The sequence below is a fragment of the Amblyomma mixtum genome, chromosome 1, assembly GCF_055824585.1.
Source record: "Amblyomma mixtum isolate Tamu chromosome 1, ASM5582458v1, whole genome shotgun sequence".
NCBI lineage: Eukaryota > Metazoa > Arthropoda > Arachnida > Ixodida > Ixodidae > Amblyomma > Amblyomma mixtum.
In genome coordinates, this window is record NC_143012.1 from 290,256,636 (window position 1) to 290,281,543 (window position 24,908).

Below are 24,908 nucleotides of genomic sequence, written 5' to 3' on the forward strand. Positions count from 1 at the left end.
CTCTCACGCTGTGCATTGCATATCGTCGTCTTCGTCAACTTCCATCTGCGGAACGAGCAGATGAGATTAGCTCAACCCCAATCGAAACTTAATCTGAGTCTAAAATAGTCGCCAGACATGCCGACGACCCAGCAGAACAAAACCATGCGTCAATCAGGATAAACAAATGCTTTCGCACGTGTACTCAGTTTAACTATGTTAAAGCAGCTTCGCCTTGTCTGTGGCTATATACGAACTCGCCCTTCTCCTGAATCACCAGACTGTGATAATGACAGTTAATTAGCAAGTTTAAACGATTCGCAAGCTAATTAGCTTGTTCTTCTGGCGTCCGCCGGGGCTGAAAGTTTGTTCCTGAAAAAGTATCTTTTTATCTGACCGCCTATTTAGGAATTTTTTAATATGTTCACTGAAGCACCCGGTATGTCCTTCTCCAGGTACATGTGTCCTGCTTCTCCTCGTGGACTATAACGGATAGATTGCCCGTAAACAAAAATTTTCTTTCGCAAAGAGATTAACTTTCACTCTTAAATCAATTTTTGGATTGTCTAGCACAGATAGGCTTTCTTGCGCATAAGTAGCGCACGAGCAGTGAGGACGAAATAACACAGTGTAGCGCTGTGTCGTCTATTACGTGCTCTTTTTCCCTGTTCGAGCGTTATATATCAGCCAGAATGAGCTACCACCAACATTCCAGAATACAGTGTTTTATATCTCATAAAGTTTCTTAGTATTAAATATAAATTCAAAGCTGGCATTGCTATTGTGCTTCGACAATGGAGAGGAGCAGGAATGTAGGGGCGTTGAGGTTTAGGATTGGAATTTACTACTGTTGGGCACGTAACGTTTATTAAGCCATAACAATAAAACACTTCTCGAGGTAAACCTTGAAGAAATACTGTAAAAGTTTGCACACCAGCCCTTCACTTGCTTTGAATTTATTGAAGAGCTTTAAGCTCACTATTAATATAATTTAATTTGCGTGCAGAAAACAAAAAAATCATTCTTCAATTGGCCCTCATCTTCTCGGCATCCCGGAAGTGGGCGAAGTGCCGTTTAAGAAACTCGCATAGTCGGTGTGGGCACTTTTCCTTCTAGGTAATATTGAGAAGTTTTATGGTATAGTGGTGCCTGCCATGTTTTGCAATCCCCTTTACTGCGCCTTGTTCTACTGAAAGAGAAAAAAATATTTATTCATAGGCAAGATATGCACGGATCCTTATGTCTCAAGACCGCCAGCTTTCAAACGTGATATGGGCAGAAGGACGGAAGTGGTAAAAAATTCCAATGATCAGTGAATTTTCTTGGGTGAACGTCTTGGGTGAAGGATCACCGAAAGATAAGAGCAAGAACGATAAAAGCAAGACAAAAAGATTTCTTTTCCTGACCTCGACGCAGCCAGGTAGGAAAAAGTTTCACACAAACCTGTCACTAGCATATGAAAGCGCAGGCTTGCACAAGACCACAGAATACCTTGTACGTTATTCTCTTCATGTTCTATTTTGATTTGCGCGCCCTCGTTGATCGATGTCGAGCTCACACGGAGAAAGCACCTTACTAATAGCGATCGCTCTCAAGCGCAGCGCACCAGCAATGAACAGCTTAAGCTCGCCAGCCTCCAGTACAAAGCTCGGTCTCGGCGTGGATGGCGAAATGAGTTCCGGGTGCCCAGGGACCCTCCTTGACTGGCGTGAAAAATCGTCTCCGAACGTATATCGCGCGCGTCAGCTCCATCCATGGTGAGCCGCAGGTCCCAATCACGTCCGGTCCGCCGCAGCGCTCAGAGTGCGACACCTTAAGGCCGATTCACACGACGGACCGTTCGCCCGCGGCCCGCGCGCTACGTATTCATGCGTCAGCACTTTGAGAGGAGCGCTGCCGGCCGTGAGAGGCCGCGGCCGGCAGCGCGCCTCTCAATGTGATGACGCATGAATACGTAGTGCGCGGGCCGCGGGCGAACGGTCCGTCGTGTGAATCTGCCTTTATCAGCGCTCTTGAACGCTGTCACGGCGCGGAAAATTAGAAATTGATGAGCGGGATGACGATCCGGTCAACCGGGCGTAGGGGTGTCAAGATGAATCGCGGTGACCCTCGCGCCCTCTCCGGCCGTCCGAAACAGCTGACGTCTGGGAGCCAGCACCCGACGCTCGCTCGTTTCGTGCTTCGTGGCGAGGTCTCACTCACGAAGGCGTTTCGGGCAGGCTGCATTATCTACAAAGTCTAACATAGAGCTGCGGTCGATGTATAGTTTCGTTTTGTTCTTTAGTTTAGAAACGGAAATGGCATTACAAGTCGTACATTGTCGAGTACCAGAACTTGTGAAGACGTGTCGTAGCTGGCGTGCTCCAGTTTTCGGAAACCTGTTTCTTGGAGTTCAAGCAGAAAATTTACCGCGAAGGCTGTGATGACGTCCAGCTTCGCCCGTACCTAACAATTAAAGAAAGAACAGCGCAAAGAAACACGGACATACAAAGAAACGACACACACGCACGAGCGCTCGTGCGTGTGTCGTTTCTTTGTATGTCCGTGTTTCTTTGCGCTGTTCTTTAAATGCATTACCATCTAGCCCGGAATCTTGCTCTTCCATACCTAACAATTCTGGACAAAAGCATTTTCAAGCGGGAAACCGTTCGTGAGCGTGATTTTTTCATATAATGTGAGATTTCGCTCCAACAATCAATATATGCGCAGATCACCCTACGGCGGTCTTGAATTTTTTATTTTGTATTAACGTTTTTGCTATCTTCAGAAGCGTTCCCCATTGGGTTTCTATGGCAGCCATAACTGTTCGATGCGATCAATGGAAACACTTTAAAAGAGAGATTTTGCTACATATAAGAAGGATCGACCATTATCTTCAATATTTTCATAAGAGAATCTTACAATTTTCGAATTTTCAAAATTTTTTTCACGAGAGTGTCGGTCATGATTACCGACTGGGGTCAAGAATTTTTTTCTCCTGGAATAAAGAAGATGATCCAGCACCGCCACCAACGACGACGAAGCGCTAGCGCCGCCCGTAGCAGGCTCGTGCTGGAGAACTGCCGCTTGTGTGCCGGTCCCTCGCCTCGCTCGTTCCTAGACTTCTTGCGCCAGGGTCTTCGTCGCCGGCGCTTGAAGGCGCCAATAAACCGCTCTACACTCCCTTTTTTCTTGCTCGATTATTATTTCTTGCTTTACAGTTTAGCCCCACTTGAGGCTGTTGCATGTGTGGCAGTTTTTTGGCGGCCATTGGAACAGGACAAGAAAACCAGGCGCAAAAAGAGTGGACTATCGGGCCAGTTGGTCGAACAGTCTGGAAGAAATTGCAGCACACGAAAGACGAGTCGAGAAGTAGCGCTGTTTGTGCATCTTCTATTTGTTGTGTTTTTGCGCTGCAATTCTATCAGTCCTCTCCAACAAAAATAAGAAAATACCCACGCAATCACTTCCACCTGAATGTTTGGGAAGGGGTAAAAAAACGATGCTAGCAAGCAGGGAGTTAGAATGTTCCAGTTTGGGAGGGCGGAGTGGTTTGAACGCGTAAGCACAGACGAAAGAAATTTATTCAGCTCGTCGCGTCTTACCCATCAAGCTTGCTTACCATGCCCTATGAAGCACTGGAGCGTACTGCGAGAGTGCACGTGGTCATAGACAATCGCTGCTCGGTATTGCTCTGGGGCTGCGCCACCTATCCGCCACCGACTTCAGCATAAGCGGAAGAAGACGATAACGAAGAGACATGAGCCACGTGACATACAGCGCGGACTCTGGGATTTCCCGTGTTCGGTAGAATAAATGTGCTTTCGGGCTCAGTGACACGTCTAGTACAGATCCTGCTCACTCTTGCGCTCTAAAATCGAACACGCAGTAAATTTATCTGATATATACAAGGACTCTCAAGTAGTAACTAGCGTGAAAAAGATAAAGAACTACTGTTAGCTGAGCATCTTGCACACCCGCCAACACGCGCACACGGACACAAGTGGCAGTAGCCCCTGCTCCCGAAAAACCACTAAAAATATCCTTCACATCAAGGCTCATTCCCCGTGACCACACTGGTCCGAAAAGATATCTTAATATTTGGCATCAATTCTGGTAGGAGTTTGTGGGGTAAATAGGCAGGCGGATGCGCAATGATTGTCACTATCATTTCACCGGGACAAAATGAAGCGTCTCATAACACCACACTAATTGGCGAACTTTTCACCCTACTTTGAACCGTTTGGCTCGGAAGAGTATGTATGAGAGTGCAAGAAAAGAAATGCAGTCTCCCCGATGCAGTCTCTAGTGCAACCCATATGCAGTCTGTCTGATAGCAACAGTGTCGTATTTAGGAGGAAAAAACAAACGAACAAAAAGATATGGAAGAGCCAAGCTGTAAACTCTCTCCTGTCATGCACTTAGTCATACTATAAAACAAAGAAATACAGACAGGGAAAAATCCCCACCTTCCCACCTTCCCCACCTACTCTGTCAAATAACATGTCATCGAACATACGCCTGTTTGCCGACGATTGTGTGATTTACCGCTCCAATAATAACCAATCAGATGTTGCCGTCCTACAGAACGACCTCGTTAAAGTGCAAGAGTGGTGCGATACCTGGCTCATGAAACTAAATGTCAATAAAACCTTTTTAGTCTCTTTTCACCGCCGACGTAACTACTCACCTCCCAACTACCTCCTTTACGGTTGTCCCATAACTCAAACCGACAATATTAAGTACCTAGGTGTCCATATCTCCAGTGACCTATTCTGGCACAGTCATGTTACTAATATAGCTAACTCAGCCAATCGCGTCCTTGGCTACTTACGGCGTAACTTTTCCTTAGCACCCCCTTCCGTCAAACTAATTGCCTATATATCACTTGTCCGACCTAAACTAGAGCACGCCAGTTCTATATTCGATCCTCACCAAACCAACCTGTCGAATTTACTGGAATCTATTCAAAATCGCGCTTCGCGATTTATTCTTTCAGAGTACTCATATCGCGCTAGTGTAACTGGACTAAAATCTCGACTTGAACTTCGTACCCTAGCATCCCGTCGTCAACTAGCTCGCCTTTCTTTTTATCATACATTTTTTCACAGCTTGCCACCGAACAACGCACTCATCCGTCCAGCCCATCGTTTATCCCGTCACTGCCATCTCAAAGCAGCCTACCCCCAGCGCGCCCATACCACAACGTTCCAAAAATCATTTTTCCTCCGTACTGCCCTGGACTGGAACGACCTTCCCGGCCATATCGCTTCCCTTGAAGATCTTCAACAATTCAAGACCGCCATCGAAAATCATTTTTTTTTGTCATAACTGCCGTACTCCCCGCCCACCCCTCATGTAATACCCCTTAAATGGGGCCTTTGAGGACTTAATAAATGAATGAAATGAATAAATGAAAGATCCTAGCAATTCTAGAACCTCCACTCAACCTCACTGGCTACGGCCAACTCGGCACGCCTTGGCTGATCACTGCGCTTTGCACGATAACATTTTTTGTAGGCACATTCACCACCGTATGTCCGTCTTACTAGATACTTGTCCCTCTTTCCACATTAAAACGCCATCATGCATCTGCGGTCTGCAGCCGAGGTGACCGACTTACACACCTGCCGAAACACTTTTTGTTCTGTGTGCTTATTGTTTAACTTTATATCACCGCAGGAAACACAAGGAGCTCCGAGGAAAGAATAACTTATCCTCCCCAGGAGCTCTCGCAAGATCAAAGGGCCCTCTAGGGCGAAATTCAGACGCACATTATAGCTAACCGCCCCGCTTTGTTATCCTCGCATTACCTATTTCTTCTGTAGCACTATCAGCACATTGCCGCCAGCTCGGTATGTCCCATCCAACAATGTTATCTCACTTTAGCATGGTGCGTGGCGATCCCGTCTAAACAGTCCTACTCTGCGCGCCAATCCACTCGTCACTTTCTGTACGACTTCAAAAAAAGACTAGCGGGCTTGCGCAAACCACGCGCTCCTGCTTCGTCCAACGCGTGAAAAATGAGTCGGATAAAGATTTGCATAGCGGTCTGACGAGAGAAGAGCTCGGTGCTTTCGTGCATGAAAATTACAGGATTACACAAAAGTTTGTTTAAGACGTAAATGCGAAAGCCTTTGCCTGTGCTGGCTTTCTCCCTCATTGTTTTTGAATTTTAGTTTTTATTTAATTATTTTTTTTTTATTTTGGCGTTTGGTCTGTTTTGCTTCGTTTTCCTCTTTCTGAGTCTTATTTTTTACTGTTTGTTTGGAATTATTTATCTTTGTTAGTTTTATTTTCTTTGTGTTTTATTCGATTTTAAACTTTTTTTTATAAGCCAAGAAAGGAATATTTAGCCCGTTTAGCCGATGTATGGATTGTTTTGTGGCTGATGCTGGATTCGCTATGGATCTGTCTCGTCGGACGAACGCCACTGATGGGCCAAGAAATGCTTACGCATTAAAATACGACATTTGTCCTTTCTGTGGTCGCGAGATATGCCCGAATGAACCGGTACTAGTTCCTGCTTACAACCCAGAGCCCATGATGCTCTCGCAAACAATGCTCGAGTTTCCCTACTGCAATATAAGCCAGGTGATTAAGTTTTCACTAACGAGAAACTATCAGATTGCCAACCGCAGTCACCTTACCGGCGAACCTCGGGGTCTGGCCAGTACCGGCTCTAGTGAAGCGAGGAATGCGGATGCGTAAAAAGAACGACCGTGGTTGAGTTTATTTCTTCAGCCTTTTTAGTTTTCACTTACTTTGTCAGAAAAACAGTTTCATCATGCTTTTATGCATGCGGAAGAGACGCTCGAGGTAACCTGAAACAAATTTCCAGCTTTATCGCTGCGAAACGGGAAGGCGAGGGCTTTGAAAACTACGCAGCCGTCGCTCAGCTAGACGAGACAGAGACAAGCAAAGTTCCTGAAGCGCTTATGGCAAACGCCACGACACTAATTGACTCCTTAATTACGAGCCTTTGGACTCACAAGGATAAGAATATGCGTGAGGCGTCCTTCTTCTCAAATAATAGTACCAGTGGTGAAGGAAGGCGTCTTCCTATATATTTAATTTTTATACCTCTTCACCAAACGTGCTTGGTTTAACGAGAGGTGCATCACAAGTTGATCTGTATGCGCAGTTTGCTTTCTGGAACTTGTGTACGCGCAGCTTAGCAGGCACGACGTCACGAAGAGAACCGACGCAGCATACAACTGCCTGCAGTACTAGGAACTCTGGCGCTTGCCAACAATGCTGAGAAATTAAAAGGAAATATCTATCCAATGCATCGCCGTTTGACTTTTAATAACTTCAGTTTTGCCGCATGTTTTTTCAAGTTGTGTACTTTTTTCTGCGAGCGACAACATTGTGCGTTGTACGCGGCTTTATAATATGCTTAGTTTTATTTAATGCTTTACTGAAGCGAGAAGTTTCGAGTGTTGCAGCCTGTATGCTATATATCGAGCTCTTTGCTATTTGTTAACTTTCTTGATTCCACCTTTCCGTGAGCTTCTAGCATCAACTAATTTGCTACTTACGCCTGTAATCTTTGTTGTGCTTGATATTTCTGTTATTTATCTTGTAACCTCTCTATTGTCTGCCCCGTTTCGTCTTCTCAACTTGCAGGGCCACGTAACCCTGTTCATTCCCTCCCCCCCCCCTTTTTTTGTCAGATCCCTCTCCCCTCTATAATTCCCACTTTCCCAAGTAACTGAAATAAATAAATAAATAAATAAATAAATAAATAAATAAATAAATAAATAAATAAATAAATAAATAAATGGTGTTCCCTATGTGGTCCTCTGACATATCGTTATATTGTTTAACATGGATACTCTCTGTGTCCTTTTGTGCGTAGTAAACGTCGAATGAAACTGCTTTATACGTGTGCAGCCATGATTTGTATACTGTCAGGAGTTTTTTATTTTTGTAAACATCTGAAGTTGATTCGGTGCTAGAGCTGGGCAGTCCTTGTCATGAAGACTTGTTTCTGAAGAACTTTTCCGCAGTTGTTCATTAGCGCTACACAGCAGTGGATGGTCGACAGTACTGAGGTGCTGAATATTGAGCATTTAAAAGATACAAAAATTTGGAGAGAGAAAAGCGAAATGATTTGATCCATGGGAGTAAGGATATGACTTCTTGAAAGTGTCAGGCGCAGGCATTGAACGAAACATGATTTATATGAGTTTGAATGCTACCCTAGAAGCCGCTCGGCATTTCCACAAGCATCGAGCGAGGTCAAGGTGCAATAGCTCTGATTATTTTAACTTCACCGAACCCTGTGGCTGTTCACAGGAACAACCAGAGCTTGCCGATGTCGCTGACGTTATCAGGATTGTGGTAGTACAGGCTGGCCGGTCCAACTGGACACGATGGCGCACTTCAGTGCTGGCGCCGACCAAGACCCAAACTGCCGGCGCAAAATCGTCTGTAATTAATTTTTAGTCCTGTGCACTGGTGTTTTGAGCTAATTTTCAAGATTACTAGGAGCATAGGCCACTTTCAAGGAAAAAAACAAAAAAACTTCGGGGCATTCTTAACGACAATCTTACCGAAAAAATACGAGGGCATTTAGGCTGACTGTTGTGGTGCCTACAATGCGGATCTAATGTTTCCCGCCAAAACTCCAGTTGGAACCGTTTTCATTGCCATTGTATGGTTTGTATGAGTCATAATCTTCTAGAATGTTCGAGTACCTTCTATAGGATTGTCATATGGGATTACGCTAACCCGACCAACTCTGGGCCTACTTCCAATATTCTAGGGGTCGTTAGGAATTTTTGCGCTGGGCCAACTTCAAAATTATTGTCCCCCCCCCCCCCCCCCCCCATTTTCAACTTTGGCGGTGCCTATGATTGGTTCAGTGGTGGTCACGCAATGTTAATGCCGTCACCGTTCTGTCAATCGCATTCATAGAATGCGAGAAGTCCTCATACCCCTGCTGGTGCAGTGGTGCAGCGGTTAAGCGACTTGGCACTTACCCTGCAAGCGGCTGTTTTAAACGCAGTTACCGGTGGGTTTTTTAAGATCCAGGTTGCTCTCCACGAGCTTCCGTAAGGCTAATGCGCAGCGCCACGGTGGGCAGGTGGCAACTGAATTGATTATGGCGACGGTGGGCAGTTTGCTCGCCATCAGGTGGCCAGGCAGGTCTGAAGCCCACATTTCACGGTGGGCAGGGTGTGATGAAGTCACAAGGTCACGTGACCTCTCTCGACGAATCAGAGAATTTTGTGGTATCAAATTTCGCGTTGCTGTCTGAGTCAATTGGGGCCATGTGACCCTGTTGACGTCATCGGAGAATAGTTACAAAGAAGCCAGGAATTTTTGGTGAGACGAGTGTCTAAGTGCTGGGGCATTAAAAAAACACGGGCATCCAAATTTCGGTGGAGGCGAAATTCTAAAGGCCCGCGTACTGTGCGGTGTCAGTGCACGTTAAAGAACCCCAGGAGGTCGAAATTTCTGGAGCCCTTCACAAAGGCGTCTCTCATAGCCTGAGTCGCTTTGGGACGCTAAACCTCATAATCCAAACCAAACCAAAAACTTTGTACCTTTTTAAGCTTCTCCTAGTCGGAACAGTGATTGGTACACCAGAACTGGTTATAACTGGGGTAATACCAGCCCACACCACATGGTGCGCTGTTTACATATCATGTCCTTTCTCAAAAGCGCCATGAAGAAAGAGAAGTGTCCACCCGATGTTGTGGCGGCGACATTGAAGTCAGAAGGGAATGTTCTCTTGAGTTACGCATAAAAGGGAAGAGATTCAAGGGGATGTTTTCGGTGGCTTCATGCATGTTTGGAGTAGCATCATCAGGCGCACTTCAGACGATCATTTCGCCAAGACGAAAGGTCCCCAGCACAGCAATCATCTTTCACTGCCCAATAACAAGCACTTTTTTTTCAACCGGCATTTCATCCTACCTACAAGACACTAGCCTCTCTTTACAACCAAAAAATACTCATCTAATCATATGACCGCCACTACTGACTTCGACAACGATAGCGCGCAATCTAATTGAAGCTCAAGACAGGTAAAATACAAACATCCATATAATAAAATCCCATCCCTGAAGTAAAAACAAATATTTTTTTTTGTGAGCCCAACAAAACACCTGGGCTATCCTATCTATTATTATTTGTAGATTGAAGGCATATGAGCATCCACAACAAAAAAAAAAAATATCAGGGACGAGGGGATAATTATTTTTTTATATTTAGTTACAAAACTTTTATCCAGTCCACACCAATAAAGAACAGCAAACAAGAGCAGATATCTCGAAGGAAGACCTCCGCAGCATCTCCTATGTATCTTCTGCCTTCTCTTTGGACGAGACCCCTTGCTGCCCTTCGACACTCTGCTGCCCACAGCCGGCCCTGTCACAACCTATGCGCGTGACGTTATCGCCCGAGCAGACGCCGCCCGCCAGGTTGCTCGTCGCAAGCTCTCCGCCTCCCAAGAGGCTCAAAAACACTGCTACGATGGCCTGCACCGTGATGTGCGCTACCCTGCCGGATCTCTCGTCTTGCTGTGGCTCCCATACCGTCGTGTGGGGTTATGTGAAAAACTTCTGCCGCGCTACACAGGTGCTTATCGTGTATTACGGGCAGTGACCGACGTAGCCTATGAGACCGACGTAACCTGTAACTGACACGGGCCGGGATACTTTATGTTTAATTCTTTTAATAAGTCGCAACTAATATTGTCACGAGTGGAAGATAAAGACGAGGAGTGTTTTGCCGCGCGCTGACGACGACGTTGCTGCTGGTGGACCTCCCTGTTTTTCTGTGCTCCCTGTCTTCACCCGTTCTCGCCGCCGGCCTGTACGTCAAGCCGTGACATTTGGTGCAGGTGCTGGGTAACGCATCTCATGCAGCGCACCCCGCCTCGTAGTTCGAGCCCCGTCCTAAGTCCTGGCCGTCGAGTTTTCTTGGAGGAGCCCTAGGCGGAAACTGAGACTCGCGCTAGCCGACGCCAGCAAGGCCAAGCGCCGGAATTCGGACTCTTGCCCGAGGGATCGCGGACATCTAGGACAGCCAACGTCACCATGGCGTCCCAGTCACAACAAACCGACCCCGCGATTGCATCGAGGATCGTCTACGTGCCTCTCACTCCAAGATCTGTCGTGCCGTTCCGTGGTGATGGCCTTGACGATGTTGAAGACTGGGTCCAAAACTATGAAAGAGTAGCGCGACATAACGGGTGGACTCCAGACCAATGCCTGCAAAACCTGTACTTCTCCCTGGAAGCCACGGCAAAGTATTGGTTTGAGAACCATGAGGCTTCATTAACATCATGGGAGACGTGCAAGAGCGAACTGGTACGCACGTTCGCGAACCAGCATCGGCGACAGCAAGCTGAAGATCTGCTCCACGCTCGCATCCAGGGACCTACCGAAAGCGTCAGGAGCTTCGTCGAAGACGTGCTGCGTCTGAGTGCCCGCGCCGACCCGCGGGCTACTGAGGAGAAAAAGGTACGGGCGTTGATGAGGGGTGTCCGGAATGACATCTTTGGAGGCCTCATCCGCAATCCTCCGACCACAGTGGCCGGATTCGTCGCCGAAGCTACCAACATCGAGCAGGCATTGGCGACAAGAACCAGTCACTTTCAGAGACTGAGAGCCCTTCCTGTCGTCTCAAGTCTTGCCTCGTCTGACCTGGGCGGAGTTGGTCTCGCCGATGTTCGAGAAATAATTCGCGACGTCATCCGCGAGGAGCTGAAAAAGCTCTTCCCTACTCCTGAGCAGCCCGCCTCTGTCTCCATCGCGTCGGCCGTTCGCGAAGAACTGCGACACGCGCTGGCGCCAGAAGACGTCCCAATTGTAGCTGCAGCCGACCCACCAGCTCTGAGCTACGCCGCCGCAGTTCGTCGTCCTCCTCCCGCCCATCGCCAGGACCAGAGCGCTCCCGATTCCGGCCTTCGACGCCGTGAGTTCCTGCACTCGTCTGATGCACGCCTGGGACCGCCGAGACGCAGGAAGACCGACATCTGGAGGACTGCGGACCGACGCCCACTGTGTTTTCACTGCGGTGAGCCTGATCACATGTATCGCTCCTGTCCATACCGCGAACTCGGCCTAAGGGGTTTTCACCGGGCCGATCCGTGCCCCCGCTACGGTGAGCAGCCCCGCGACATACAAGACTACCTTCGACGTTCTCCCTCACCGGTTACAGCTGCTCCTCGCACCTCTCGGTCGCCGCCACCTCGCCGCCCACCATCCCCTTCTCGCGGGTCTCGCCGTGAGAGCCTTTCGCCACTTCGGGAAAACTGAGTACGGCGACGCCTGGAGGTGGCGTTGCCGGAGTCGCACGAAGCAAAGAACCTCCGTCTACGTTAGTGTGTCCCAGCTCGACCGATGGTATCCTTGGAAACGCAAACCGTTTTGTAACCTCTAGCAATGTGAACATTCTGATCGACGGGCGCGACGTAACGGCACTTGTGGACACCGGCGCTGATTACTCGGTCTTCAGCGGCAGTTTCTCTCGGCGTCTTCGCAAGGTTACCACCCAGTGGGACGGACCGCCCATACGTACCGCGGGCGGCCACATCGTAAACCCTGTTGGCAAGTGCACTGCCCGCGTCGAGATCCACGGTGAGACGTGCCCCGCCACTTTCGTGATATTGGAGAATTGCTCTAAAGATGTTATTCTGGGCATGGACTTTCTCCGTGAATATGGCGCCGTAATTGACATAGGGCAGAACAGGTTGACCCTCCGCGCACGTTCTTCATCGCCAGTACCGCCCCGGGCCACAGGCTTTGCGATGAAAATTGATGCCGACCATGTCCACTTGCCGCCGTTGTCGACAGTTTTCCTGCCGGTCCGAGCCGATACAACAGCATGTGGAGAAGGCGTTCTGGAAGGCAATGTCCAGATGTTACTTACGCGCGGCATTGGTGTTGCGCGAGGGGTCGCAAATGTTCAACGAGGGCGAGCCAACATCTTCGTGACCAACTTCAGGAACGAGCCGCAGCACTTGACGAAAGGGTCAGTAATAGCCCAAATGGAAGAGCTTAGCGACGTTCGTGAAGCAGTTGCGCTGCCTAAGGAGGCGGCCCCGCCCGGGTCACGAGACCCTACAACGTTGCCCCTGGATATCGATCCCAAACTTGAGCCTTCCCAAACACGCGAACTGCTCTCCCTTTTGCATCGGTACAACGACTGTTTTGCGACGACATCTCGAGTTCGACAGACGCCAGTCGCCAAGCATCGAATTATTGTCGACACCGCAACGCACCCGATTCGCCAACCGCCGTAACGCGTTTCCTTGAAGGAAAGGGAAACCATCCAGGAGCAAGTGCGCGAAATGATGCGCGACGACGTCATCCAGCCATCCAACAGTCCGTGGTCCGCACCTGTAGTGCTGGTCAAGAAAAAAGACGGGACCCTTCGATTTTGCGTTGACTACCGGCGACTCAATAAGGTTACCAAGAAGGACGTGTATCCACTCCCACGCATCGACGACACCCTCGACCGTCTTCGTCATGCCCGCTATTTTTCGTCCATCGACTTGAAGAGTGGATACTGGCAAATTGAAGTGGATGAGCGCGACCGCGAGAAGACCGCATTTATAACCCCGGATGGCCTGTACGAGTTTAAGGTGATGCCGTTTGGCCTGTGTACAGCGCCCGCGACATTTCAACGAGTCATGGATACTGTGCTAGCCGGCCTGAAGTGGCAGACATGTCTCGTGTATCTGGATGACGTCGTCATCTTCTCAAGCACTTTCAGAGACCATCTGGTGCGTCTTGAAGCAGTTCTTCAAGCTCTTCTGAACGCCGGACTTACGCTCAAGCCTTCGAAGTGCCGCTTCGCATACAGTGAACTGAAGTTCCTTGCTCATATCGTCAGCCAAGTGGGTGTGAAGCCAGATCCCGAGAAAACGGCTGCCGTTGCATCCTTCCCTCCACCGTCGGACAAGAAGACCGTCAGAAGCTTTCTCGGTCTTTGCGCATACTTCAGGCGTTTCGTTCGAAACTTTGCCCAGATCGCGGCGCCACTTTACCGCCTTACGAAGGATAGCGTTGCCTTTGAGTGGAACGAGGAGCAACAATCAGCATTCCGCCAATTAAAACACGCCCTTGCAACATCCCCCATACTAGGCCATTTTGATCAAGACGCCGACACTGAGCTCCACACCGACGCCAGCAACAAAGGACTAGGAGCAGTGCTTGTGCAATTCCAGGATGGCGCTGAGAGGGTTATTGCGTATGCCAGCCGAGCTCTTTCGCAGGCGGAGGGAAATTACTCGACAACTGAAAAAGAGTGCCTCGCTGTCATCTGGGCCATCACCAAATTCCGGCCCTATCTGTACGGTCGCCCTTTTCGTGTCGTCACCGACCACCATTCGCTGTGCTGGCTCGCCAATATTAAAGATCCCGCAGGCCGCCTTGCTCGGTGGAGCCTTCGGCTACAGGAGTACGACGTCACCATCACCTACAAGTCCGGCCGCAAACATCATGATGCTGACTGCTTGTCTCGAGCCCCTGTGGAGCCGGCACCGGGAGGCGAAAATGACGAAGAGGACGGCTTTCTTGGGGCATTGGACACGGCAGATATGGCTGCTCGGCAACGCAGTGATCCTCAGATTGGTCAGCTGATGGCGCACTTGGAAGGCCACGAAGCTGCGGTGCCTCGCGTTTTCCAGCGCATGCTGCCGACGTTCAAGATAATGCACGGCGTATTGTACAAGCAGAACTTCGACAGCAGCCCGAGGTCGTGGCTCCTTGTTGTGCCGGAGGACCTGCGCTCCGAGGTCGCCCAAGCTTGCCACGACGATCCTACAGCTGGTCACCTTGGCTACAGCCGGACGCTTTCACGTATTCGAGAACGGTACTACTGGCCGACACTTCCTAAGTACGTGCGTCACTACGTCAGAACTTGTCGAGAGTGTCAAAGGCGCAAAACACCACCCATACGACCAGCTGGTCTTCTCCAACCACTCGAACCACCGCTTGTTCCGTTCCACACCGTCGGAATGGATTTTCTTGGTCCATTTCCGACGTCGCAGTCGGGCAACAGGTACATTATTATAGCGACGGACTACCTAACGCGGTACGCGGAGTCCCGAGCACTTCCGTCTGCGACAGCTGTTGAGGCAGCCAAATTTTTTATCGAGTGCATTGTGCTCCGTCACGGTGCCCCTGCCGTTTTGATCACTGACCGGGGTGCCGCGTTTCTGGCCAAGCTCACACAGGAGATCCTCCGTCTCAGCTGCACCAGCCACCGCCGAACTACTGCGTACCATCCGCAAACGAATGGGCTGACGGAGCGGCTGAACAAGACCATGGCCGACATGATCGCCATGTACGCGGATGTCGCCCATCGCAGTTGGGACTCGGTACTGCCCTACGTTACATTCGCTTATAATACCGCTGTCCAGGAGACGACCGGTATGACGCCTTTCCAGCTGGTCCACGGCAGACAGGTCACCACGATGCTTGACGCTATGCTACCGCACGAGCCGCCTGTCGACGTAGACGATGGTGCCCGAATAGTATGCGAGCGCGCGGAAGAAGCTCGGCAACTCGCGAGACTCCGCATCCAACACCAACAGCATGCCGACGCTCGTTGGTACGATCTCCGTCGACGCGACGTACATTTTTACCCTGGAGACAAGGTCTGGGTGTGGACGCCAGTACGCCGTCGAGGTCTCTCCGACAAACTCATAAAGCGGTACTTTGGCCCGTATACAGTTCTTCGCCGCATCGGTGAACTGAACTACGAGGTGCTGCCGGAAGGAACACGACCGTCATCACGTCGTTCACCCCGCCCTGACATTGTGCACGTAGTGCGGCTTAAGCCGTATTACGCGCGATGATCGTCTGCCCCGAACTGATTTTCCCACCTCCTTCTACACTGGCCAGCAGGAGTTTTTGTGCGCGTGTGCGGCTTTCCGTGCCTTTGTTTTCGTGTTAGCATCGGGACGATGCTTCTTTATAGGGGGAGGTAGTGTCGCGAGTGGAAGATAAAGACGAGGAGTGTTTTCCTGCGTGCCGACGACGACGTTGCTGCGGGTGGACCTCCCTGTTTTTCTGTGCTCCCCGTCTTCACCCGTTCTCGCCGCCGGCCTGTACGTCAAGCCGTGACAATATAGTAAAAAATATAAGGAAGCAGGTTTGAATATTTTTCTTGTTTAACATGGTTCTTCCAAGCCAGAAAGAGGAACTATTGATAAAGGGCTATATTGTTATGTACACTTCGAAATACAGGAAAGCGTGCAACCACTTTATATATATATATTGTGATGCCGAGGCAGCAAAGACGAAGTCGTGATGAAAGAAGCAGGCGGAGGAAGACGAGGAAGTGGGATTACAGAAAGGCTAGGCAATCGAGCGGACGCTCAGCTCAGCGCGTCTCGGTGTCTGTCTTTACAATGGCGCAGCCGACAGGATTCGAACCTGTGTCGAAGCGGCCGGGCAGTCCCAAGGCCGGCTCTCTCGGCGCCTGGAACCCCTCTTCCGCCCGAGAACGGCGTCCATGCCTCCTCGGCGGATTCGGCCTTGGCCCTTCTTCCCGAAGCCCTCTCCATCATCCGGGAGGTATCTGCTTCTTTGACTGCAGCGCTTGGCCGCGCATCACTGTCCTCTGGATACCCAGTAACCCTGATACAAATTCCGGAGTTCCGTGGATTTTCTGACGACGCTGAAGCGTGGATTCAAGTGGTCGACGCTGCTGCCCGGCGTTTCGCCTGGTCTCCAGCCACCACGCTCGCCGTCGCGGAAGACCATCTCCGCGGTGCCGCCCGCGCCTGGCACCAGTACGAAGGCCGCCGCTACACCACTTGGCCGGCCTGGACCTCTGCACTTCTTGCCGCGTTTACACCCCTGGCCACTGCGCACGACGCCAAACTCACGACGATGAGAGCGCGGCGCCAGGCTCCAGACGAAGACATCGCCCTTTACAATCAAGATAAGGAACGCATTCTTCAGGCCTGCAGGGGCCGCACGTGGCCGCAGCAGGCGTTGGGCTCTGAGGCGCCCATTGCCGCGGTGGAAGCATCCGAGCTCCTGCGGGTCGGCTCCAACACAATCGTCAGTCCGCCACCGCAGTCACCGCAGCCGACGAGCGGATACGCGTCCTCCGTGGTGCACCGCTCTCAGATGACCGCCTCGCTCGCCGAGGTGTCGGCAGTTCCCGGCCTAAATGCAACCAGCGCTCCTCCCAATTCCATCGGGGGCGCGGGCTCCGTCTCAGCAGTGCCACCGTCCCCGCTGATGTCTCGGGAACCGTATCATGGACCGCTGAGGCATCCCAACATTCCGGCATCGACGCATGATGGACACCGCTTCGGACGGCCCTCGGCGCAGCCGCCTCCTGCAGGCAGTGCTGGGTTCATGACGCCACCTTCGCCACGGCACCCGTGCTTCGCCAGCTCGGTGACGGCGGCTCCGGGCTCAGTGGCTATCAGCAGCGTCATCGGATGCTCAAGTCCGAGCAGTAATAGCCTAGGTAGCATGCCGCCTGGAGTGCGGTCGCCTGGGTTGCCGCCTCAACGGATGACGGCCACTCCAGGACAACCGCGTCCCCTGCTGCCGGGACGTCAGTTTCATGAGCCAATTTTCCCAGACAACAAAATCCGGCGCCAGCCTGTTTCCAGCGTGGACTTCCGCGAAGAGGACCGCATCGACGAGGGTTACGAGGCCCTCAGCGGAAAGCGGACCCCTCCAGTGCCACCTGCTCGGCAGCCAGCAACTGCCGGGTCCCGCTCCGGACGCAGGCTACCAGTAGGCCGTTCGCGGCTGCCGCCTTCTCCGGGTTCCAGGGTTGGCAGCGGGCCATCAGTATCGCGCCTCCGAATGTTCCAAATCGAACGAGGATTGGATGCTCTCACGTCCCCTCCCGTTCGAGAGAGGCTGCATCAGGGCAGGCAGCTTGATGAGAATCGAGAAGATAGTCCACCACCGGCGCCGCCCTTGATGCGTCGACGCAGCTTCGAACACACAACTTTGCATGACGACCTCGCAGGGACATGGTCGAGAGCCTGCAACTGTCCGGGTACTGTCCTGGTCTGCCGCGGCCCTCCACGCCGATCCACCAGCGGACGACTTCGCGGCGCCTATGTCAGGGATGCCGACGATGATATGGACGGCCTGTTCATGATCAGAAAGGCCAAGAGGAAAAGAAGGAAGAGAAGAAGGAGGAGAAGAAAGAAGAGAAAGAAGAAGAAAAGAAAGTGGAGGAGAAAAGAACCAGATGAGAAGGCTGAGGAAGTTCCGCCTCCAGCCAGGCCTGCTCCCCTGCTCGTTCCCCTACTTCAACGCCAATGGACGGGCCTCCAAAACTCAACGTCCCCCTCGTGTTTGTCTTCGGCGGCCCCAGCTCCGGCAAAGGTACCCAATGCGAGAAGATAGCGGCCAACTACGGCTTCACGCACATCTCTTCCGGTGACCTGCTGCGGGCGGAGGTGCAGTCCGGCAGCGACCTGGGCAAGGAGATGAACGAAATCATGACGAAGGGTGAGCTCGTCCCACTGGTCACGGTCTTGCAGCTGCTGAAAGGAGCAATGAGGAAGAGCGTGGCGACAGCCAAAGGGTTCCTGATTGACGGTTACCCCAGGAACACCGAGCAGGGTGACCGCTTCGAGGCTGAGGTGTGCAAGTGCACCAACCTGCTCTACGTCGAAGTGAAGGACGAGACCATGAAGGAGCGGCTGCTGAAGCGGGGCGAGACGAGTGGCCGCGTGTACGACAACGAGGTCTGGGTGCGACGCGGCCTACAATCAGCAGGGCGTCCGCAGTCGTGGCCGAGTGTGATGCCGAGACAGCAAAGACGAAGGCGTGATGAAAGAAGCAGGCGGAGGAAGACGAGGAAGTGGGATTACAGAAAGGCTAGGCAATCGAGCGGACGCTCAGCTCAGCGCGTCTCGGTGTCTGTCTTTACAATATATTACTTTATCTATGTATTCATTATATGCTTATTCGTTGATACCTGCAGTGCACGAAGGCATTACCGCAAAGGGAAGATGCATGAATAATGCCGCAGGCCACTGTGGCAACAACCAATAACAAAAGATAAAAATGAGCGCCCAACTTTATCAAACACAAAGGGCTACTACATATCTAAGCAAACAAGAGAAGGGGAATGAGGGGCTCGTTATAAATATGACAGAAGCCAACAGCCACAGAAACCAAAGGGCACAGGGGATTTTTTTTAATTAATTTATTTTTTGTGCTGTTGATCAATTTAGAATATTACTCAATATATTATCGCTTAAAGCTAATTGATTAGAAAAGCAGAAGAAAAAACAACCACATGCCGCCGGTGGGATCCGAACCCACGACCTCCAAATTACGTGTCCGGTGCTCTACCGCTGAGCTACGGCGACGGCTGTCAAATCTTCTGCTTTCGGGGGTATTTATATTTACAAGTAACCTAACCTTGAGAGTGTTCATCAGCGCCACCCAAGTTCATAAGCAGCGGACGTAGCACGTCCTGAGTTACCGCAGGTGTGACGTAGAACGTCATCGAACGGAGAGGGTGGAAGCTGCGTGAGAACCCTCTTATGCTTCCTATGGCGTCAAGGCTGCCAGAACCGAGGCCCTCGCTAAGCAATTAAGCAAACAAGGGAAGGGGAATGAGGGGCTCGTTATAAATATGACAGAAGCCAACAGCCACAGAAACCAAAGGGCACAGGGGATTTTTTTTTTAATTTCTTTATTTTTTGTGCTGTTGATGCTTATGTGCTTATGAACGTGGGTGGCGCTGATGAACACTCTCAAGGTTAGGTTACTTGTAAATATAAATACCCCCGAAAGCAGAAGATTTGACAGCCGTCGCCGTAGCTCAGCGGTAGAGCACCGGACGCGTAATTCGGAGGTCGTGGGTTCGGATCCCACCGGCGGCAAGTGGTTGTTTTTTCTTCTGCTTTTCTAATCAATTAGCTTTAAGCGATAATATATTCAGTAATATTCTAAATTGATCAACAGCACAAAAAATAAATAAATTAAAAAAAAATCACCTGTGCCCTTTGGTTTCTGTGGCTGTTGGCTTCTGTCATACTAAATATCTAGTATGATAGGATGAAGCTGGGTAGCGTTGCTGTGTACAATGCCTGCTTATTTGATTGAAACCTTTCTTTTACATCACAAAGAAACTTCACAACGAAAAAGAAAGCTCGTTCACATTCATGAATCAACTTACCTTGGTATTGGTATAGTTTACGGAAGATTTTTTCAACGCCACAATACATAACTAAAGCGCTTAACGATCGGGCCTGCAGTAAAGGTCGACAGCTTTCACCAGTTCCTGGGTGAAATACAGGTGCTCGGTACCTCTTGAGTTCTCCCCATGGTGCCATTACGGAAGGCGTCGTTTTCTAAGGAAGAGCAGTCTGGTGCATTTTTTTTTTTCCAACGCTGCAGGGCTGTCGCTTAATTATTAGAAGGCTTTGCTCGGTTGCCTACTTTCCCGCTAATCTTGTTTCCTACACAGATGAGGTGCTTCCGATTGCGCAATTGTGTAGTTTACAGAGGCTCTTTGAAGAAGAAAAAAGAAAAATGTTTCCAATCAACTCTCTTCCGTCCTTTGATTCACGCCCTGATTGCATTCACTCTGCCGTGTGAATGACCTTTTTCAGTTTTGCATTTCCCATAGCGTCACAGAAGGGCGAAAATAAAGCAGAAATAAAGAAGAAGAGAACAAGGCTTTTTCTTCTGAGCAGTTCTGGAAGCTAGAAGCTCCGGTTTCTCGCTATTTTTTCATGCATGCGTACAGAAATTCAGACGCACACAAAAAAGAAAATGTTCAAGAGGGAATCATAATCGCTTTGTTATCCCTTCACTCGCTCCTTGTACGTCGTACGACTTCATTCAGAGACTAGCGCTCTGGGAGTAGGAGGCTATACAATCGCTTTTGTGATCTTTACGAAGAACTGCTGCGGTCTGGAAAGGAGGAAATTCTATGCCTCTTTTGATTGTCACAAGTTTTGAGTTCGGAGCTTATTAAAAAGCCGCAGCCTAGGAGGCAGCTCGTCGGCTAACCATAATACGTAACTAGAACATAAACTCATCGGCTAACCATAATACGTAACTAGAACATAAACTCATCGGCTAACCATAATACGTAACTAGAACATAAAAATGAAACCTAATTACGGATGAAAATTCTTTAGTTGTTCTCCCTGTTTTGAATGGTTTAGATTATTCTATTAGCTGAACTAGACTACGGCGCGATTTGAGTGAGACAGAAATTAAAAGCTTCTGCCGCTTCCATCCTTCCCGGCCATTCTCGCGGGTTCTGCAGAGGAGAAGTGAATTCAAAAACAAAACCGGAAGGCATGAAAAGTTGACTGCGTCTGCTACCGAGCGCCTAACAACTTTCGCTACTCCATCGGCTCGCCGCCATCCTTCGAGAGTGCTAAACTTTCTGCGATGTCGTCACCTCGCGTCCATGTCAGACGGTTCTGCACAGTAAAGCTGAAAAATGTAAAGAAAAGAAGGAACGCAAAGTTTACTGCGTCCACGCGCTGGCGTCTGAAAACTTTGTCTACGGGAAAGCAATTGATTGCTGACCCTCGGGTTTCTCCGATTGCGTAACTGAAAGCTGATTTTAAAGCATCAGCGTAGCTGCTGGGCATGCCACATTGGATCATCGATTCCGAAAGCAGTCGAGCCCTCTGGCACCCAAGACACAATGCGCGTTCCAGCCGCCTTTTACAAATGAGCTGCTAGCCATTAGCTCTGTCCTTTTGTTAACTAATGACCGACGAATTCAAAAAGGTCTAGACACGCCATTGTGGCGTCACCATACGAGAGGTCACCAACTCGTGGCTTTCTCCCGCGCCTATCTGACGCATGAAATGCAAGGCATATGTATCACCTCCTTGCTTTCAATACTATAAGCTTTCCTAAGCTGCTGCCATTTTTCTACCATTGATGGTAAGCGAAACTCTCGCGATTACCACTACCTCATACTTTCAACTGCGCAAAAAAACACGGACAGAAGGTGGAAGGCACGACACGAGCGCAGACTATCAACTAAATTTTTATGTCAGGAATCAGGTGCTTATAAACGCTCAAAAAACCTAGGGCACAGACGCATAGAAACAAACGCAACACAATCACGAACTTTGGCGCGTGCACTGTCAATTACTTCAACAAAACAAAAACAAAAAAAAACAAAAAAAAAACAAGGAAAAACCAACAGGTGGCATCCCGTCAGGCCAACGTTCCGTACTTCCTACTCGTGCAGAGATAATTGCGTAGAAAAGGTATCTCCTCATCCAGCAGGCCTATGCAGGCCTATGGTTTCTATGCGTCTGTACCCTGGGTTTTTTGAGCGTTTATAAGCACCTGATTCCTGAAATAAAAATTCAGTTGATAGTTTGCGCTCGTGTCGTGCCTTCTACCTTGTGTCCTTGTTTTTTTGCGCAGTTGAAAGTATGAATCCCCCCCAACTCGCCCAGTTTTCCGTCCTTATTTACCACTACCTTGCGGTTTCCAGAAAAATCTTTCGCAGCAGGCATATGTCTTGCACTTTTACTGGCGACGCAAAAATGCTACGACCGAGGTCAAAACCTGTGCAAATGCGTCCTTTCTGAAATGAATGCGCCTTGCATGATAAATACCACGAACGGTAACCGCGTAGTCTGTCAGAAAATTTTGTCTCGACGAAAGCGCGCGAGGTATGTCTGGTGCCTCAAGCGTTCAACGGCGTTCTGCGCACCGGAGAAGCAATGTGTCATGCGATTTGATGTGTCTTTACTGCTCTCGCTTTTGAACGGATGGTTCAAGAAAAAAAAAAGAAATATTTCGAGAACGGCAGTAACAGACAATGTACGATATAAAATCGACCAGCCAAAGAAACACAAAAGCGGTTGCAGCTCAGGCAAACAGTCGTTTATCATTCACCGTGTCAAAAAACTGTATTTCTCCCCGCCTACCAAAACTGCCCTAAAGGCTGCACTACTGCATGAGTGAAAACAAGGGGAAAAAACGTGTTACGAAATCTGAGGCCAGTACTCTTGAAGTTTCCACTGCATACGTTCTCTGCGTGACCTGTACCTACATAAACAGACGCAAGTAACGACTACGGGCGCACAGCGACACGCACACTGAGCATGTGCATGCTTTTTCCGCTCCAGCGATTCAAGAGCGAAGAGGGAGATAAATTGCAGAAGAGATCGTATACAGTGCTGCAAAACTCTGAGGCAGTTGTGCAAAGCTGCTGTCAGAACTAAACGTTTTCAGCAGAAAACAAAAGCGAATGGTGAGCGCACGAAATTATTTCCGTGTGGCATGAAAAAATAGGGAAAAATTGTTTGCATGGCTGCGAAAACCAGCTGCTTTTCCTCCCACCATTTATCTTTGTCCATATATTTGACCGATGTGTACAGCTCCACATATCATCCTTGCTGTAAAGCGAGAAACTCGAAAACAACGGCGGCCTTCTTGAATGTAACTTTAGGTCATGAAGATCAACAAAAATGAAATTTTGGTGAAAACGCAGTAACACCACGGGGTCCTCAACCATGTTTGCAGCGGGCTTCGCGAGCTCAGAGAAAAAACAAAGGCTAGTTCGGCGATCCGTACTTGCCTTTACCTTTCATTCATTTGATTATTGATTCATTCCGAACAACTCAAAGTTCAACCTGCACCGTTAACCTGTGAGCGGGTGACAGCTTTTCAACCAAAGTTAAAAAGCCGTGTGTCAATACTGCGGTATGGGCAGAACAAAGCGAATAAAAGTGCTCCGCTGAAAGCAAACATTATCGAAAAAAAGTCTTTTTTTTTTTTCGAAAGAAACTTACGTGGGAAGTGGACGCAGAAACAAGTACAGAACGTTCTAGGGCTACCTTCAGCCCAAGCTTTACAGCCTTTGCTGGCGAAGTGGAGAAACTGGTTTCTTGGAGCCAAATTCCTTTTATTCCCGTCCTTGAACTTGCGACAGACATAAAGCTGCGGTGAAAGACACCCCAGCTGCTGCTTAATACAGCATAATAGAAATGGCGCTTTTAGAAACTCTACTTTTGTCAACACACCGACGCATGACCTCAACTAAAGCATGGAAGGTTTAGGCAGGTTTTTCTTCTCTTCCTTTTTTACGTCGGTTCAGCGCTCATAGCAGAGCGCTTGGTGACGTCAAAACAATAAAATTAATCAGCTATTGCGCTGTTGTTAGAGTTAACACAGGTGGTCGAAATTAATCCGGAGCCCTCCACTCATAGCCCACATTCAGCTTTAGAACTTTAAGTCTTAAACTTCAGCTTTAAATAAATAAGTAAAGATGTTAAACCCACATATAACAAATGTAATTAATATTGCCAGACCGAAAATTCATTCTAAAGCGGAAACTCACCGTAACAAATTAATTTTAATCAAACATTCATGTATAATTTGTCAACGAGCTTTTCATCATGCCGTTCTCCGTTTGTGAACTTTTGAACCACTGAAGATAGCGAACGCCTTCAACTGGAATTTTTAAAGTAAAAACTAAATGAAGACGTTTTCTGGACACTACCCCAGTGGTGGTCGTGACGTTTCTAAATCCGCTTCACTTATGGCAGGGGCAGGACTCGACCTCGAGTGTCGCCAGGTGCCCTGCGCTGATACAATGGTTACACTCCTTCCCCTGGCCTGATGCTCAGCTTATCCGGGGCGAAATCTCGAGAAACGTGTCAATTACCCCACCTTGAGAAAACGAACATATCTCGTGTTACGGCGCTGTTTGGCTAAAGCTGACCTTCCGTCATTTAAATCCATCATTGCCATCTTCATCATCGTATTTCTGGAAAACAATGAAAAGTTTGTTGTGAATGCATTTCCTCAGATAGAACCAGCGCGCGATGTACACAGGAAATATCGGTATTCAGTTCAGTTTTGTTGGACATGCATCGTTGTGCCAATGTCAATAAAGCTCTATCGCCAAGCATGCCGCAGACATAATTTTGGCTCTTATCACTCTCGATGCTCCCTTCTCGCTCTGTGCAAAGCAGCCTTCACAAAAAT

At 49.3% G+C, this 24,908-nt stretch overlaps 1 pseudogene; it reads left to right on the forward strand.

The window, feature by feature from the left end:
• The first annotated feature begins 420 nt into the window (after positions 1 to 420).
• LOC149372014 (uncharacterized) lies at positions 421 to 24,540 on the forward strand (annotated as a pseudogene).
• The last annotated feature ends 368 nt before the right edge of the window (positions 24,541 to 24,908 follow it).